Below are 19,176 nucleotides of genomic sequence, written 5' to 3' on the forward strand. Positions count from 1 at the left end.
TGGGTGAATACCCACTTCGTCGGATGCATGTAGTGGAAATTTCCAGGGGCAGGTATATATATGCAAGCAAGAAGCAAGCTAGAGATAACGAGGTTAGCTCAATCAGGGAGGATGAGGCCCTCTTCTAGCAGCTGAGGTGTGAAAACCAAGGGAGGAGAAACTGGTTTTGTAGTTGGAACTACATACATATATATAAGTATATATGGGTATTCACCCACGAAAGCTCATGCTCCAAAACATCTGTTAGTCTATAAGGTGCCACAGGACTCTTTGCTGCTTATACATTTTAATTATCTCACAGGCCCCATTCATACTGAACTTAAACTATCTTTTGCAGAACCAGTCATGCTCAATTACCCTGATGTACCAGAGCCTAAATTAATAAGTTGCCATTGTTAAAATAATCAAAGTGACAGAATTTACAATAATATTGAATGTTTCCTGACTTCCTGATGCTGATATCTTCATTTCTAAAGTACATATCAATGCATAGCTACATTTCCTTTGCCTTGAGCCACATCATCAGATTGGACTTCCAGTTAAGAAAAGTCATTAAGGCAGATCTCATTGAGAATCACGAGAGCCATTCATCAGTAGATATTAACTCTGTGGCACTTCTTTGTACATATTATTTTGATAATTCAGTTTTCAACAGACAGTAGAATTTTGCTAAAGTACATACTTTAGGATTCATACAGTGATAGTATTCTCTATCTAGTTCTCAGATAAAATTTACTATAATAGCAATGAGCTGTTGTGAGGTCTCAGGCAGTATTACTAAGACAATTATTTTTACTAACTCTACTACAATGTGTATTAGTATATGATAAATTATAAATAATTATATAATCTTTAGTTGTGAAAATAAAAGTCCTATGGAAAAATCACATGGAAAAGTCCCACAGAAATAACAGAATTATATCCCTACTATTTTAGGTTTTTTGGACCATCCTTTCTATTAAACTATAAAGTTATATCCTTGTTGTATAATTCTAAAGAATGGTTCCAAATAACTATACACAAATATCTATGACTCTAATAGCCTACAGAATGTATATCTATGGAATCCTCTTAAATTTCGATACCAACTTAAATTCTTTTTGAATCTCTAGGATCTTTCTACAGGTTAATCTTTGGTATTTTTGTTTGTTTGTTTTTAACAGTTGTCAGTTCATTTACTTGATAAAATTTAATAATTTGCAATGCGTCTACCTCTCATTAGTGCTAACTAATCCATATTGTTTTTAGACATCTCCGATACAGCAACCAATTGCAGTTTTTCTTTAACTGTGTGCTATGTGAAGCTGGACTGATCCTTTACACCAGAGCTAAATTCATCATCTGTCTTCTTCTTGTGGTAAGCAACAATCAATACATATCTATTTTCCCTTTGTGGACTACTGAAAGGTCCAAAAGATCCTCATTAGGAAAGCTGTGGTTAACTGCATAGATCATAGCACTGTGAATAATACATCCATGTGGGAACATTACTTCATGTGCAGTTAGTTACATGAGACCAGAAAACTTAGGAACAAGAAGCCAAACTCCCAATGGAAATTGGGGAGTTTCCAATTTTCGATAAAAGGAGGGGAAAAATCTGAGATAATTTGAAATCAGGTGTCCTGAAGCACGTACAGCTGTAATATATTGCCACAAAATGAAATGCAGTCTGAGCTTCTCTAATGCAGAACAGGTCAGCACAGTGGCACATACAGAGCTTGGCTGATGACTCATCATGTCAGCTAATCAAAAAGGATCATGAATTTTGAAGTGCTGGCTTTTATGTAGCCAAGATTGTGAAGGTCGGGATAAATTTGAATGAGAAGTTGCCAATATTTGGGAACTTAAATTACTTTATGGTTGTTATGCTAAAAATAAGCACTTGGAAAACTGCATTTTTGAAATCTTACCTTATGAAAGAAAGAAATAGTGTCATTTTTTCACTCTTCCACAGCTCAGTCTTTTCTTACTGTAATAAATATTTGAAAACAAAAATATTAAAATATTCTGAACAATAAGTTAAAAGTCTTACAAGGAAAAAATAGCATTAGCTAATCTCTGTATTATTATTATTCAGAATGTATTCCAACACAGTAAGAATATTGTGCTCAGTGAAGGATTTAACCCTGTACTATAGAAATCAATGGGAGTTTTGCTATTAATTTCAACGAGAAAAGGTTTCAGTCTTAAGTGCAAATGTATTGCCAACATAGTTTGCTTAATTTACCAGCAGGTCTCTGTTTTACACCCCAACTCCTTTCTTGGGAGGGATATGTTGATAGTACTCCGTGTCTGTTGGTGGAAGTGGCTTCCTAAATCTGTTAGTACAGGTGCAAAACGGAAACACAACAGGATTTCTTTAGATTCTAACCATAAAGTTTGGGGCTAAGCCCTTTTCCCAGTAAAGAAAAAATAAATTGCATATGGTGTTAAATTTTCAAGTAGGCTGTGAAAATCTGCAAAGACTCCATCTTAAAAGACTAAAGTCCAGAGTCTTGAAAGGGTAAGAGATATATATGACAAAAGTATACAGTTATAAAGTAATCAGAGGGAAAGATTTTAAAATGTCCAGATTTATTTCTGCATAATTTTTCTCAGGTTTCTAATATTTTTGTATTTTCTGCCTATAACCTTCTAATTTAAGTAAGAAAATGCTAATGTGATATTTAAGATAATCAGAGCAACAGGGTAGATTTGAGATTTCTACTCATTAAGCACATTCAAGCATTTTGTTCCCCATTAAGGTTATATATTGGTATAGGCAGCCATTGAAGATTTTCTGTCTGCTTTTCCCTGTGAATACCCTTAATACTATGCTCTCTTGATCCATCATGGTGGGACAAGATTCCAGGAAATCCAGTACTTCTTCCGAAAGTCAATCACAGCGCTCATCATTTATGGTGCACAAAATGCCACATTATATCCAGGCATAGGTGAACTGGTTGGCTAAAATAAGGACTCATTCAAACCCCTGCCCAAAACGTAAACATAAAAGTGTGGTTACATTGCCTAACCACTTGTTCCTCATTGCTTCTGCGTGTTCAGTTGACAAATTAGTTTACAATGATAGTACCTTGCTTTGATATTTGTGTAGACCCTTTATTACCAACTCATTTGAAGAAAGACAGCCAAACTGTCTAGTTTTCATTCTGTATCATTAGAATGCAAAAGGGACATTTAAACTAAATGGGACAAAGCAACAATAAATACACTGAAAGGAGCAATCCTTCACTGACAGGAGAACTGACCAGCCAATGTGCTGGATAATTTTCATCTCTAATTTCTAGCTGAGGAGAAATCCTCAAGGGACATAAAGCCAATTTAGCCACCTCGACTCTAGGTCCTCATGTCCTAAACCAGGTGGAGGGATGTATGGGTTGGGACCAGGGCACACTATGTGCTCTGTTGACCCTGATCAGTACAATGGTCCCCTTGGGAGGCATCACACTATAAAGCAGTCCTTAGGCTGATCTAACATCCACCCACAGCTGGTTCAGTGCCTACCCAAAAAGAGAATCAGGGGAGGGAGAAAGGTGTCTTTCAGCTACCTGACCGGAGTTGCACCAAGCTCTGCTCCATCACAGCTGAGGAGACAGGCCACAATTCCCATTTAATAGACGGAGAAACAGAGGCATAGATAGGTTGAATGATTTGCACATGGTCACCCAATATTAAAGACAGAGCTCTGAAGAGAACTTAATTGTTGGTCTCTAATCCCTGGTCAGTGGAACATTCTCTTTCCCACATAGCTTGATTTATGACATTTTACGTAGCATTACGAGCAATTTTTCCTCAACAAAAACTGTGGTGTAGCTAAAGGTCAGAATGAAACAGGTCAAGGCTGGTGCCATTCTGCTGAGTGTGTTACTTAGTCACAATCTGAAGTACATGCAAAGGATCAGCCAGTATATGCAAAGAGACAGAAAGTCACATGAGAGAACTGGGAAGGTTGTGCAAGTGTTATTCCCCCAATTTTGAAAAATAAGGGCTGCCTATATTTTGAGAGAGTTGCTTGTTGTAGTTACACTTCTAGGTGGATGGCCATCTTAAGGGCCAGATTTTTCCCGCAGCAACATAAGTGCAAATCCCCTTGAAATCAAGAGGAGTTGCACAGGTACCAGAAAATTGATTTTGGCCTCAATCTTGCTATTAAAGGAGTATTTTTTTTCTATTATTGTTGTTGTTGTTATGGGAAACAAATTGAATGAAGTACTTTGGGAAGGAAATTGCTTTACAAAGGCCAGGAATGTAAAAGCAGAGAAAATAATGAAAAATTGGTAATGAAAAAGGAGCAGTTAGAAAAGTGGATAATGCAGAGGGAGGATAGCTAAAAAAGCAGCCCTCACACATCTTCCATGTTCACATTAAAAAAAGTTGACTGTACACATATGGCAGCAGGCACATTTCCTTCCCTACTTAGGTTTCCCATGTTTTTCCTGGAGAGGGATTAATTATTTCTTATCTTCTGTCCTGATTACCACTGTATCCCATATGCTGACTAATGCTATGCAGATGAATAAAAAAAAGACAAATTCAAAAAGCAGCAACGGCAACACGAGAGTAGTGAAGCATTGATGTTACAAACATTTTTGACTGCAAACAAAAAAATAAAAACAGTGAGCTAGTGCTGAAAAGAGATAGTAAAAGAAGTTATTAGACACTATATACACATGAGAATTTAGGGCCTCATCTAATGCCCATTGAAGTCAATTAGAATCTTTCCATTGACTTCAGTGGGCATTAGACTGAGCTCTTCGAGAGTTTCCATAAATCTGTTTTCTACCTCCACATGTACATTATAGTACAGTAACTGCCAATGGAAGAACAAAGGGGTTGATCAAGATATAACATTAGCAGAGCTAGTGATTCCACACTGAAGGTGTTGTGTGAAATTTGTTCTCTGATTTCCTTTAGGGGCTGCTATTGCTGTTGGACTTCACTTTGCTTCTTCAGTTTCTGTTCCCTGCTTCACTCTTTAGTTCCTGTATACAATACAGGGAATCCGGTACAAACAATGATCCAGTTTGTAGCGCAGACAGGAATTTAAAAAGTGTTGCACACAACATATGGGAATGCAGGGCCTAAAGAGTATTTGTAGGATAGCTGGGCCTTAAGCAGCTGTCACATATTCGGTCTGGGATGAGCAGGTCTTCAACAGCTGCTGGCTCCTCTATTGCTGCTTTAGCGTATAGTTCTTGCTGTACCATATAAACAAACAATAAGACACGGGATGGTATGTTATGTGCAAGGATATCACCACACCTGGGACAGACTATGATGCTGAATCCTCTTAATTATTCAAGTGGTGGCAATATCCTAGCATGATCTATAAGGGGTTGTAATGATCTTATCTGATCTCTCATGAGAACTATAGTTGAGATACCTCCAAGAAAAACCCAAGGAGCTGCGGGAGATATTGTTGGTGATTCATTAGCGGGGCAATTGTTTCATCTCTCAGTCAGTGCTGAATTTATCTACTCAGTGTGGTCCCGGATGTGAAGTCTTTCATATGGGATGACAAAGAAGACCTATGTTTTCCTTACAGATTTAACTGGAAGTTATTCCTCATTACTTCCTACAAACAGTTCTGTATGGAGAGTGGTGGTGCACAACAGCTTCATATTTCACCCCAGAGATGTTTCATTAGAGTGAAACAGTTTTTGTGTATACAGTTGTGTAAAGTGCTTGGATACTTTTTTGGGGGGAGGGGGTTTAAAGATTCTATAAATATAACTTCTTATTGCAAATACAGCACGATCATTTATCTGGAAACATTTTAGTAGTAAACTTTGCAAATACAAGCAACGGGAGAGGCGAGTCCAAATCCAGTGGTTTTTGCCAACATTTTATGGATATTAGTGTTCTCACCATTGCTACCGCTTATGGAGCAGCACTGGTGTAAAAAACAGTGGAAAATTTAAGCAGAAAAGACTAGTGCAGGCAAGGCCAATAGATCAGACCTACAAATCAATCAGAGCTTTATTTCTATTTCTAAATAATAAAGAGTGACTGTGATTAAAATTGACGTGTTATGCTTCATGGCCTTTCCAGAACTCTCATAACTCAGGGGAAAAGGCTCAGTAGAATATTATCTAGCTTGTCATGCTTGCTTTTCCTCATTAGGAAAACTGTAAAAATTAAGTCAGCTCTTTCAACGGCATATTCAGCAGTGGGAATAGAAATACAGCACCAATCTAATAAAGTGTCAGCTCATTTTTATTCATTGGGAAAGAAATGCATGTTAAAAACTGTTGTTAAGTGTCATCCTTAGGCAGGGGTGAAAGTAACTGAAAGGACTTACCAGTACGCCGGAGTCCTGAGTGCCAGCGTGACCTCAACCAGAAGAGGCATTTAAAGGCCCTGGGGCTCCGGCTGTGGCTGGGAGCCCCAGGGCCTTTAAATCACCCCAGAGCTACCAGCTGCAGAGGCGGCTGGGAGCCCCGGGGCTCAGGGGCAAAATAAAGGGCCCGGGGCTCTGGCCGCAGCGGAGCTCCGGGCCCTTTAAAGCGCCACCCGAGCCCCGCTGCTGGAGCTCCGGCAGTGATTTAAAGTGCCTGGGGTTCCCCACAGCGGCAGGAGCACTGGGCCCTTTAAATCTCCACCCGAGCCCGGCTGCCACAGCTCCAGTGATGATTTAAAGGGCCCGGGGCTCCCCGCAGCAGCTAGAGCCCTGGGCCCTTTAAATCACCGCCCGGGAAGCCGGTCCAGTCCGGCACAGCATACCAGACTGGCTTACTTTCACCTCTGTCCTTAGGAAGGATGAGAAGCTGTTTAGTGTTAGCAACAACAAGCAAAATCCTGCATTCCTTACTTAGGTAAAACTCATCAACTTCAGGCAAAGTGCCCATTAACTCTACTGGGAGCTTTGCATTGTACGAATGCATTGGCACAAGGCTTCAAGTTTGCTTCCAACTGCTTTGCTAGCTACTGACAAAACCAGAAACTGCTGTCCTGTTCGCAAAGCCCAAATTCTGCTGTTACAACCATGTAAATCTGGAGTAACTTAAAAAAAAGTTAGTCCAGATTTGCTCTGGTATAAGTGAGAGCAGAATTTAAGTCGTAGGCAAGAGGAATAGGACACACCCTCAAAAGCCAACTCAGTTCATGTGATCAGCCAGCCCCTTTATTATTCAACTTCCATTTTTACCAAACTACACCTTTACTAAGGGCCAGATTCTGAAACCTTATAAAGCAAAGTTCTACTGAATCTGAGTAAGTCCCCCATCATCATTCCAGTGGAATTAATCACAGTGTAAGGGACTACTCGGTGATCATATGGGCGGCAGAATCTGACAGACATTTATTTTCTGATTCATGCCCATTTATACCAGTGTGGCTACTCAATCTATAAAGCATTCTTAAATGCATTTCTTTTATGCAAATATGGGGAAGGAGACAAACAATTTGAATTTAAAAAGATATTTATATCTCAGTTTGGGGTGGGAAAGGTTGGGTCCCGACTAAAAAATATGGAAAAGAAAATAGTTTTGAAGTAAACTCAAGGTAAACAAGGGGAGAGGGGAGAACAGGAAATTCTTTAGATGTGACTTGATGGAGGTTAATAAGCCCCTAAGTATGTGTGTGCTTTCTCAGTTGATAAAATATCAGTATCTCTATCTGCCTCGCTGTCTGGCAGATCTGTTTTTTCAACAGCCAAGTAAAGTTTGTTGTTTAGTGAAAGACACTAACTAGAGGAAATGATACTTTAGAAAGGAAAAAAACAGAGGTTTAATAATGCAGGGTTTCCTAAGTTTCAGCATATACTTAAAACAAGAAAGCCATTGTGGTTTGCAACCTGCCTGTTCTGATTTCCGCACTTTCCCTTGCAACAAAGATTTCATTCACAATAGCATAAAAATCAGTGCATCAAAAAGCATTAGAAACAGAAAGACAGTCTAGCAGCAATTTAAAACATTTGAGAGGCAAAGAAAACTACTGACTGATTTAAAAGTAAGCACATTTTGTGCGTGAACTAAAAAGGTTAATTATAAATAATGAGAAGGCTATTTCACTATATTATTAGAATGTCACTATCTTTTAATGCTAATTAATGGAAATGGGTAAATATCCCATATGCAATGATGTTGTAGTTATGTTAATCCCAGGATATTAGCGACACAAGGTGGGTGAGGTAATACCTTTTATTGGACCAACTTCTGTTGGTGAGAGAGACAAGCTTTCAACCTGAAGAACAGCTCTGTGTAAGCTCAAAAGCTTCTCTCTCTCACCAGCTGAAGTTGGTCCAATAAAAGATATTACCTCACCCTCTTAAATATCCCATAGACACATCAGAGAGCTCTGCCTTCTATTAAGAGTTTACAGTACCATTAAGTCAGAACTGCTAGAAGGAGTTTAATTATATTTACAATAGTTATTTTCCATGGGTTGAAATGTGACCAAATGGCAGCATGAATGTGAATGGAAAAGATACTTCTCCCATGACATTCTTCTCAGTGCTTTGGAAAATCTTATTGGGTGGTTTCAGACTTTAGATGTGAAAAAATAAAGGAAAATCCACAAGGAGTTATTTCTGAAATTGAAAACATACTTTAAACTGATTTTCCTATGCATTTGTTTTGTTTAGATTAATTAAGACTTCTGATCTATGTTAGCACAAAAATAGTTAACATTTGTAACATATTTACTGAGGTTTAAACAGTTATGTAATGGCTTTGTATCTATTACATTGTTAACCTTAAGCAAATCTGTTTTAATAATCAACTGAAATTTTGTTTTTAACATACAATAAGTGGTTATCAGTCTAATGAGATACATATTTAGGAGCATTATGATGTTCCCCAGTAAAAAACTGATTTTCCTCTAGCTTTACTAAAAACTTACCAATGTTTATAAATCTGGATTAGCTATGTTCCATAATTTGTCCCAACACTGCCACATTTCATCAGCCTCTCTCATTACTATGTACAAAGTACATAGTGGGGATCCAATGAAGGTTTGGCTTATAATCAGAAGAGAAGAAATCCCGAGCTAAAATAATTCCCAAAAGCTAAAACTAGTACAAATTTTCCCAACTCTGGGCATATAAATATTTAAGGATCGTTGTTGTTGTTCTGGTAGTGAATGTGCACTTCACTTTTTACAACATAATGGTAAAATGACTTCATACACTAACATTCAACTTTTCCACATCCTGCCCATTTACAGGCAGCAAAGTCTGGACTACCCTGCGGAGTTGAAAGCAAGAGTTATATTAGCCCACCGACAAGAAGTTCTTTAATATTTCAGGATTCTTTCTTTTTTACTATCCATGCTCTTCTGCTTTCTTTTGTCTAACGTTTAGTTGATGCACTGCAAAGTCTTCCTCTGGTCTGCAGGCTGTAACACTGTTAACAGCTCCCTTGCCTTGAAATTTTGTTGGTGATTGTTAGCCCCACCAAGATGCCAGAAAACACACACACAATGTCTCTGGCTAAAATCTTGTTCTTCTGGCACATGATATATGAGTTGGTGGAACATGTATACTCGTCGTATAATTTCACATTGTAGTATCTAAACTACCATTGTCAAAATTCTAGAGCTCGGTATCCAACACTTACTGTAAGTTGTTTGAAAATAAGCCTATTCTACTTTGTTCCTCATTTTATCCCAGCCCTTTCAGGATGACTTGAGACCCCTGCCTCCCAACTGGCAATGATTTCTAGAAACGAATAAAATGGAATAAGTCACAAAAAACCTGACATACTGAGATAGATCAGCCTCTCTCTCAAAGGTACTTCTATGGCCCCCATCACCCTAATATCCGAGCCCCTCACAGTCTTACATGTAATTACACTCAATACCCCTGTGAAGTATGGGACTGAGGAACAGAGAGACTAAGTGACTTGCCCGTGGTCACAGAGTGAGTCTATGGCACAGCAGGGAATTAGCACTTGGTCCCTCACTGCTAGTACCTAATCGCTAGGCCAGAAGATGGAGGAATTTAGCTAAACCAGTGGTCCCCAATCTTTTTGGCTGGCGGGCGCCAGCCGAAGGACCACTGCAGCGGTGGAGCACCCGCCGAAATGTCGCCGAATTTCGGCAGCATTTCGGCGACGACGCCTCTTGATGACGCTGCTTGCCATCGACAAGCGGTGTCATCGAGAGGTGTCTCCGCCGAAATTCAGGGGCGACTCCTCTCAATGACATCACTTGTCGGCGACAAGCGTCGTCATCGAGAGGCGTCCCTGCCAAAATGCTGCTGAAATTCGGTGGCATTTCGGCGGGTGCTCTCCCGGGGGCCAGGCCGCGGGCGCATTAGGCACCGCGTTGGGGACCACTGAGCTAAACTGATGCAACTTAGTTTAAAACTTGATCTAGTTAAAGCAGTGCAAATCCCTAGTGTAGATGCACTTATACTGGCTTAACCCTCACTTAAAATCAGTTCTAGCTTGCCTCAGTAAGTTACTGAATTTAGCTAAACCTATTTAAGTAAGTGTTAAGCCAGTGTAAGTGATTTAGGGGAGTTGCATTGGTTTACAGTGATTTTAAGTCTTTTCAGCATACATAAGGTCAGCCTCAGAAATAGTGACAACTGAAGAAAAAGGATACAGCAGCTATAGTTACAGTAAAAGCGAACTGCACAGCAAGCACCTAAGCAAACTGTGTTGGCCACTATTATTCATGTATTAGATGCCACTAAGAAGATATGAAAAGATGGGAAATAAGTGAAAAATAAGCTATGCAATAAATTAAGACCAGATAAATACTGTGTTGGGAACCACTGAATAAGTACATACTTCCTGGCCAGTCAATTCAGTGAAAAGGTCAAAAACAACGTGAGAGTGATTGCTTTTTCCCCAGAGATAAAGTTTGTATCGTGCAGTTAGTATGAGTGTTTGTAATTTTGAAATAAATATCACAAACAAACCAATCCTTAAATATTTGTGCAATTCTCCTTCTCTCCCCAACCCGTCACTTTTTATTACTCAGGGAAATGAAGCTCAGATGTGGAATGTGGTTTTCAGTGAAGACTGTTTTTTACCCAATATTCTAAATGGGGTGAAAAATGCACAAGGAGGTCAAATCAATTGCACAGGGTCACACAGAGAAATCAGCAGTTTATCTCAGATTAAAACCCAGGATGCTCCTGGCTCTCATTCTCTTTAACCTCTTGGGTCTCAAACAATCATTCTCCCGAGCACAGTGATTCCCATATTTGCCTTGAAATAAAGAGAAAGGAGAACTTAAAAACTATGTTTTCTAAGACAACACCAGCTGCTGGTAGAATTGGTATGTTCCTAGGTAAAGCTTGGCAGAGAATAAATTGACAGACAGTTGATGCCGTTCATAAAGTTTTTAATTTCAGCCAACAAGGCGCTTTTGGGGGGAAAAGCAGAATAGATATGAGCTGACTCAACCAGGTGAAAATCAGCAAACTGACTCACTGGAAAAATCAAATTACCTAGATTAATTGTTAAATTAGTGGGTAGAAAATTCTTAAAAGGAGCCATGTACCAAATTAATAAATCCAAGCTATACTGGTTAACCCTTTAGATAGAGGTAGAGGGAAGGTAATTAAAAGGCAGCTAAAAATAACCTCCTTCTACATAAATGCTAGTAACATATGTTCATATATACATTCATTACATTATTTAAATTAAGGATATTGGAACAATAAAGGCATAGAAGAACCAACTTTTCCGAGGATTAAAATACCATGACACAGAATTTGCTGAAGGAACAGGCACCATGCAATAGGGGGAAAGGGAAACACTGCCAAAGCTAATAATGGGTGATGATAAATGTGCAGAAACAAATGCTATAACATGAAGAGCTGTGTGAAGTTCTGTGATAATGTATAGCACCAGAGGTTCACTTTGAATTTCAGTTCTAAATGATGCTGAAAATGCCTAGCCATGGTTGAAGTTCATTTGAAACTTACCCCAGGTAATTCAAGGGTCACAAAACTCAGCTAAAGGAGTCTCAAACACTTTTGGTGGACTTGACTCAATTTTTAGGTTTGTAACAAAACCCCAAACCCAAATAAATCTCACTTGGCTTTGGCTTCCATGGTTACAAACATTTTGCATAGTTCTATATTCAGGCTGAAAGCAATGAAGCAGTTTGAAAAAGGTGATCGCTAGCAGGTGAATGCTGCTAGAGACTGACAAGGCAGTTAGAGGAAGTCAGTCATGACACATGAACTAATTTTACAGAAATACATGGGCTGGAGCATCACATTTAGGAGAATTAACTATTTAGTGGTAGATTAGGAAAGATTACACAAGTTTGGAAAGAAAGTGACAAATGTCTAGATATACAGCAGAGTTGTTTTCATATATTGTTTTATAAGTATCCAGCATACATCTAAGAAGGATGTCAAGCATAAGTTTATTTGAAGCACAGTAACTAACTGAAGATTGGGAGTATCCAGTGCTACCATCTTTATAAGAGAGGAAGCAACTTTCTTTTTAAAAAAATCTAATGTAATGTTTCTACAAAGAGCCTGATTGACAGGCCAGGAAACTGAAGTCTTCTCTGACAGAACGTGGACAGCATAGACAGCAGCAGAGTGCTTCTCCCCAAACTTCTCCCCACTATCTTACAAGTGTCTCTCAATCAGGGGCGGCTCTAGGAATTTGGCCGCCCCAAGCAGTCATGCCTGCGGGAGGTCCACCGGAGCCGCGGGACCAGCGGACCTCCCGCAGGCATGACTGCGGAGGGTCCGCTGGTCCCGCGGCTCCAGTGGACCTCCCGCAGGCATGACTGCGGAGGGTGCGCTGGTCCCGCAGCTCCGGTGGAGCATCCGCAGGCATGACTGCGGAAGGTCCGCCGGAGCCGCCTGCCGCCCTGATGGCAAAATGTTGCCCCAAGCGCGCGCTTGGCGCGCTGGGGTCTGGAGCCGGCCCTGCTCTCAATCTTCATCCACTGGGGTAAAAGGCTAAGCTCAGCCTCTCTAATGATATTTTTAACAAAGGGTGCCAGTTAGTGTTAATTGTGTTACTGTGGTTTGTGATGGGAGAAAGAGGAGATGGCTTAATAAAAATAAGAACTAACCCAAAACGAAATGTGGGGTTAAGAAGTGGTTGGTTATTTCCCTCACCTCTTCCCATTGCTTCTGGACTTATCTCATAGTGACATTCCAAAGCATACAGTTGTCTGTGGCATTGCAAATGAAGGTGCCTCAGAATGCAAAATTAAGGGTATACTACCCTAATGGCAGAAGGAGGGTCATATGTGGGCCTGTTTCCCTGAAGAGGGTTGCAGTTGAGGACAGAGCAAGGAGTCTTCCCCTCAAAGAGTGTTGTATTTACGGGTGCAAATATTTCTCTCTACAGATTTCTCCAATGTGGAGCTCTTCCAGGTGCCCCTTGAAGACAGCTGCTGCAGCCAAGAAAAGGTGGAAACATGCACTCTTACAATACCAGACTATATAAACAATTAGTAGATACTGCGCCAGTAGGTGGTGCTCAAGATTATGTAGCATAGTTCCTGGGTTTTGTAGGATCAATACAATTAGTTGTTGTTCACTGCCAATGTGCAGCTCTTCACATCAGCTCTTAATATCCACAACAAAGGAGCAGAGGAAAGTAGAGGCTGGGAAGGAGGCAGTTAACAGTTCAGGTAAACACATTACCTTTTGTTTCTGAGGGCTTGGCTACACTTACAGTTTGCAGCGCTGGTAGTTTGCAGCGCTGGTCATCCAGCTGTGTAGGAGCAGCGCTGGTGTGTGGCCACACTCACAGCTACCAGCGCTGGTGTGTGGCCACATTTGCAGCATTTCCAGCGCTGTTGGGAGTGATGCATTATGGGCAGCTATCCCAGCATTCAAGTGGCCGCAACGTGCTTTTCAAAAGAGGGGGGTGGAGTGGGGTCTAGTGTGACAGGGAGCGGGGGGAAAGAGAGAGGGGATTTTTGGAGCCAACACTGTGTGTTTAGCTTCCTGACTTGAAAAATCAGAACATGTTTCCGACCCCTTAGTCTTAACTCTTAATTGCAAACAGCATGCAGGCAACATGACTCCCCGCTGTTTCCCTGCCTGCCTCTCATTTGATTGTTTACAGCCAGGTACAGATGATCACAGCAAACAGGAGCTGTGTTTGTTTAGATAGCAGCAGCAACGGAGGAGCTCCACAGAGCTCATTCACAACAGGGAGGAGGATCTCATTTGATTGTTCAAAGATTGATCACAGCAAACAGGAGCTGATAAGCAGCTCCGGTAGAAACGGGGAGCTCCGGAGGTTCACAACAAAACAAAGAGAGGCTGCATAACAAAACAAAGGGAGTAATTTAGTTTAAAGCATTCTGGGATATCTCCTTATTCCCTGGAGGCCAATAAAAGCGCTGGTGTGTGTCCACACTTGATGAGCAGCGCTGGATCACCAGCGCTGCAATCGCTACACCCCAACCTGGCCAGGTGTACAGCCAGCGCTGCAGCCAGGGAGTTGCAGCGGTGGATGTGCCTTGCAGGTGTGGACAGTTACTAATTGCAGCGCTGGAAAGCCTCTACCAGCGCTGCAACTTGCAAGTGTAGCCAAGCCCTGAGATTTACTCATCAATACTACGGATCTACAGTAGGATGAAATGGCCTTGAGGAGAAAGGCTCTGTATCCCATTACCAATCCCACAAGCCATTCTGTCCCCTAGAGAGAGCCAATGTAACTATTTTGATTTAAGGAAAGATGACTGCCATATCTGGAAAAATGAACACGGATGATGGAAAATATTCTATGTTAAACTAGGGAAGCTGAAGTTGCAATATTTCCCGCTTAACCTCAATCAAGAAAAAAGGACAACAGAGGCCAAAGTGGTTAAGCAGAGAATAGAACTGTACAGAACACCCCTGAAACCAGCTAAATACACATTACTGCTTGCTTTCATTAGAAATCTTTTCTAGCATTTTGTGCTTTCATTTGAAGCTTCTTTCCAACACCACAAAACAGTGACAAAGTACTAGATTAGGAGAGCCACAGGGTAAAAATCTTAAAGGACAGTTCACATACGGCATACAGCAGGAGATATCCAAATATCATCTAAACAGCAGAATCGACAAGCTAAGTATGTAACCAATATGCTGCAATCCATCCAAATAACCATCAGTACTAGGGCAAAGCCCAGTTTGTATTTAAAAAAAATCTTCCTGGAAGAGTCTTGTGTTTCTTAGGTTGTTCTGCCAGCTACAATTCATATTCCTATTTTGCCAGTTCTAGCAGTTCCTTATCTATCCATCCAGGTTTGTTTATGGTGCCCAGCACCATTGTGTCAGAACACAAGTTGCACAGAAAGCTGTCTCCTGCATATGAGTTTTGCTTTTCAAGTTTACAGTTCCATTATTTCAGTGGAGTTGAGGGAGATCATGATAATGCAAGGTGAAACTGTCCCTCTTGCAACTAAGACCAGCTGCATAAAGGGCTTTGAAGATGATGATTGAAATTGGAAGCTAATATTTAATACCATGTTCAAGTCAATAATGTGGGTGGAACACGGGAGTGATGTGTTCCCCTGTGTTGCCCAGTAGACAAGCTACTGTACTCTGGATCAACTGCAACTTTTCAATGGAGGATGGTTTCCCATCTAGAGATTAAGGAATCTCTATAAACAAGCTCAGGTCACAAATACAAATGGATCATCACAACTAATTCAAAATCCAAAAGGACAGCACACAATCTTATTGACAGTTATAGAAGGAAAAATGGCATTTTTGGCAGGTGTGGCTAGTTGGGTACCTAGAAGTAATGAGTAGTCCACACCAACACTAAGGCTGTTGAATGTTGACAAACTCTGGGCAGGTGCCCTCAATGTAGGGTGATGTTATACTGTTGTATATAAACGCTTTCTTCTTTCCACCATCATGGGGACTGGCTCACCCTTGGCAGTAGCAACATTCCAGCTGTCAGGGGTTTGGTTCAGTTCAGATTTGTGTGCTGTAATGTACTAAAGTTTCCAGTATCTACTGCAGCAGCCTCAACAGCTGTGTGCAATCTGCACTAAGTATTTAGTTAACAGTTTTGTTTAAACTATGTTTATTGAGTCTACTCTCAAAGAGAACAGGTGAAAAATCAAAAGTGTGCTGGTTTCATTTAAGAGTATCATTGCAGATCTCACTCTCCCCATGCAGAAAGTGGGGGGAGGAGTCAAGTGCCTCCACAACAGCATCCCCCCTATCCCTACAATCAACTCCATGAATCCATTGATGCATGACCAGGGAGTGATGTGGCAGAGGTAGGAAGAATGCACATAGTTCTCTCCACCCCATGCCCTGTGGCAATCAGGGCAAACAGTTAATCCTCCATGCTTAAGTGTGGGGGAGAGAGACACTGTCAGAGAACAGAGCCACAGGGGACTCAGCACTTCCATATGGAAGGTCCTGTGCCCCCAAAGATTCCTGGGGATTCAGAGGGTTTGAAGGCCACAACCTCTTTTTCTCTCCTGAGGCAGATGGAGGCAATCCCTGGTGCACCAAATGAAAGAATGCAAGACATCTCCAAAAAGGAACCTCACAGAGTTCCCTGGCAGCTAATAAATCTAGCACAAAATCACAATCTGCTCCACTAGATTCTGTTTACACTGCAAGATAGAACTCTCTAAAATGTATTGAGGGACAGCCGCATTATAAGTAGGGTGCCCTGATGTGTTGCTGTGGTGCAGACAAGCTCTACATTCAAAATGCAGGTAGATGTTTGTTTACTTGAAGAAAAGGAATTGAAGGACACAATGGAAATGGAAGATGGTAAACTGGAGGAAAACTTAAAAGACGCTTACTTGTTTTTGTGGCTTTTGGGGGGCTTTTTTTTTTTTTGTCTCCCGTACATGTCCACAGAATACATATTCGGACTTTTCTCCTCCACTTCCCGCTACTTTCCCCTCCCCCTCGGCAGGCACACTCCAAAGGAGCCTCTCTGTACCAGTGAGACAGGGATCAAGAGTCTTCAGTATCACTATGAACTGGAATCTGAATTCACACAGCAACAAAGAGGAAGCCTTAGCCTATGAGTTTGCATGCCAGCTATAGGCTCAAATTTACAGTGAGATAAGAATGTTTTCTTTCTACTGATACTAAGATAAAAGGAACTAGCATAATGCCTGGCAGATAAACAGAATTTGAGTTTTCTTCTGACCATTTTTATTGCTCTAAACATGGTAATCCACTCCCTCTAATCCCTCATTCTGGTGGCCAAGCAGATATTGATACAATCTCAGTTAATACATTGACTCCAAATGTAAACAAGATCATAAGAATCCAGGGTATATTTTCTTATCCATTATGTTAGATATAGATTAAAGAATTCATATATTAGAGGTAATCTATTCTCTTTAATAGAAATAATGGAGAATGACAACAATTAAGGAAAGTCTCTGATAAAATGGACTACAATGATTGATTTAATATTTAATTTAAAAAAACCAATACTCTAGGAATATTTTGGAATCTAACATTTGTGTTTTATGAAGTCCTTGGAAAAACAAAGGCATTCTGTACTTTTTATTTATTGTATGTTCAGTTTATTATGGACTTCTGTTCTCTAATTTTGGACTGGCATGCCTCCCACGCAGCAAAATTAGTGGGAGGCAATCCTCAAAAGTTGTGGAACAGCTAAATCATGAAACATATGATACTGAATCTTTCAGCATCTTTTTTCTCCATCTTCCATTCTCCCTTTTCTTCCCTCAAGTCAGATATTCCCCTCCCCCCAAGATTTCTTCCTTCTCTTAACTCTAGCAACTCCCTATATGTGACCTGCAAGACCTTTGATCTCCTTATATTTCTCCTCATCCTCCACTTCCCCGCCCCCAACCCAGTAAGTACCAGTGCTTAATTTGTAATGAAAGAGGGGCTGGGGCTCAAGCAATTTTTTTTACATTCATAACTGATGCAGCAAGCTGAGAGGTGCCGGGGCAATGAACTGCCAAGCTTTGAGGTGCCAGGGCTCAGCCTAGTTAAGCCCTGGCACACAAATTAAGCACAGGTAAGCACTGTATCTTTGGGGATACTCTATCAGGTGGCAGCAGTGGGTGTTACAGACATACTTTGCTGTAATACAGTCAAATAATTTAGAATAAATGAAGTAGGCCCTAGATACTGCAATTATATCCGCCATCACAAACCCCTGCAGAGTCCCTTTGACTTGGATGAAGCTCTTAACAGGTGCACTAGTCTGAACTAGTAGATTCAGTTGCAGGCTCAGGGCCTTAATTTTGTAAACAACTAAGTCTTTTCATTGATAATTTGAAAGTAGGAAAAGTGACTGAATTCATCTCCAATTATTCTCTAAAATGGTTTAACCAGATCTTCTCCTAATCTTTTAAATGCAATAGAGTCTCAGTAAATGCTATAAAAAGTCGAACGCTTATCCTGTGGAAGGTGAAGACGACAGATTCAAGGAAACCGGCAAGCACTATTTCAAAGGCATTTAGAGCAAGTTAATGCTCACCCCCATTTATTCATCATCCTTTGCTTGCAGGTTAGCTTTAAAACCCAAAGGCCCCATTCATCTTCCTGTTACACTCAACCTTATGCTCAGCTGAAAGATATTATATTCTAATAATTAAAGGTGCTTTTGCAAAGCAGCAATTCAATGTACAGTTCTGCTTCACTTTCTTCTTTTTAATAGTTTCTCTTCAGAGTTCATTTAAAGGGATAGGAGCGGTATACAAACACTTCAATATTCTGAGTCACAATGGAGCAATTCCTTCCATGAAACTAGATGTTTTTTCTATGAAACTACACACATTTATCCCCTTACTCATCATGTTTGTCCATGCTTGAGACTCCATCCTCATTACAAGGCTCTGTTGTTACACACGGCTCTACAGTGTGGTGGCTGTCTATTGCAATAAAACATTAAAAAGCCTATAGTTTTATTAGGAAATTTTTCAGAAATGCCACAGGGTTTGATATTTGCAAATTGCAGATACAGTATTGCTAATCCCAAGCATTCACAAATGATGAGATTGGCTTAAAAGTGATAAGCCTTTTTTTTGTTTTTAAAATATATTTTGGGTTCTATTTACTTGCCTTGCACTTTCTGAAACTTTAGGTTGCAGTAACTTCATTTTTTCAAGTTTTTCTCTGCAACCACGAGGGCTAGATTTTTAAAAATGAGCTCAGATTCTCATGTAACCTCTTGATCCCGATAGTTGGGGCTTAAAGAACAACACTAAATATCTGGAGACTTGTACTAAAATTGCAAGTACTGCAATTGGTAATACTACAAACATTTACATTCATAGGCTCAC

General features: G+C 40.4%; 1 protein-coding gene across 1 annotated transcript in view; it reads right to left on the reverse strand.

Annotated features, from left to right (window-relative positions):
• Positions 1-19,176, reverse strand: part of LOC123363732 (extracellular sulfatase Sulf-1) — a 286,538-nt gene that overhangs the window by 138,073 nt on the left and 129,289 nt on the right. The window contains exon 6 of the mRNA XM_045005041.1: positions 1,911-1,969. The gene's annotated coding sequence lies outside the window, so the exon portion shown is untranslated. The remainder of the gene's footprint in view (positions 1-1,910; positions 1,970-19,176) is intronic.

The sequence above is a fragment of the Mauremys mutica genome, chromosome 2 (genome assembly GCF_020497125.1).
Source record: "Mauremys mutica isolate MM-2020 ecotype Southern chromosome 2, ASM2049712v1, whole genome shotgun sequence".
Taxonomy (NCBI): Eukaryota; Metazoa; Chordata; order Testudines; family Geoemydidae; genus Mauremys; species Mauremys mutica.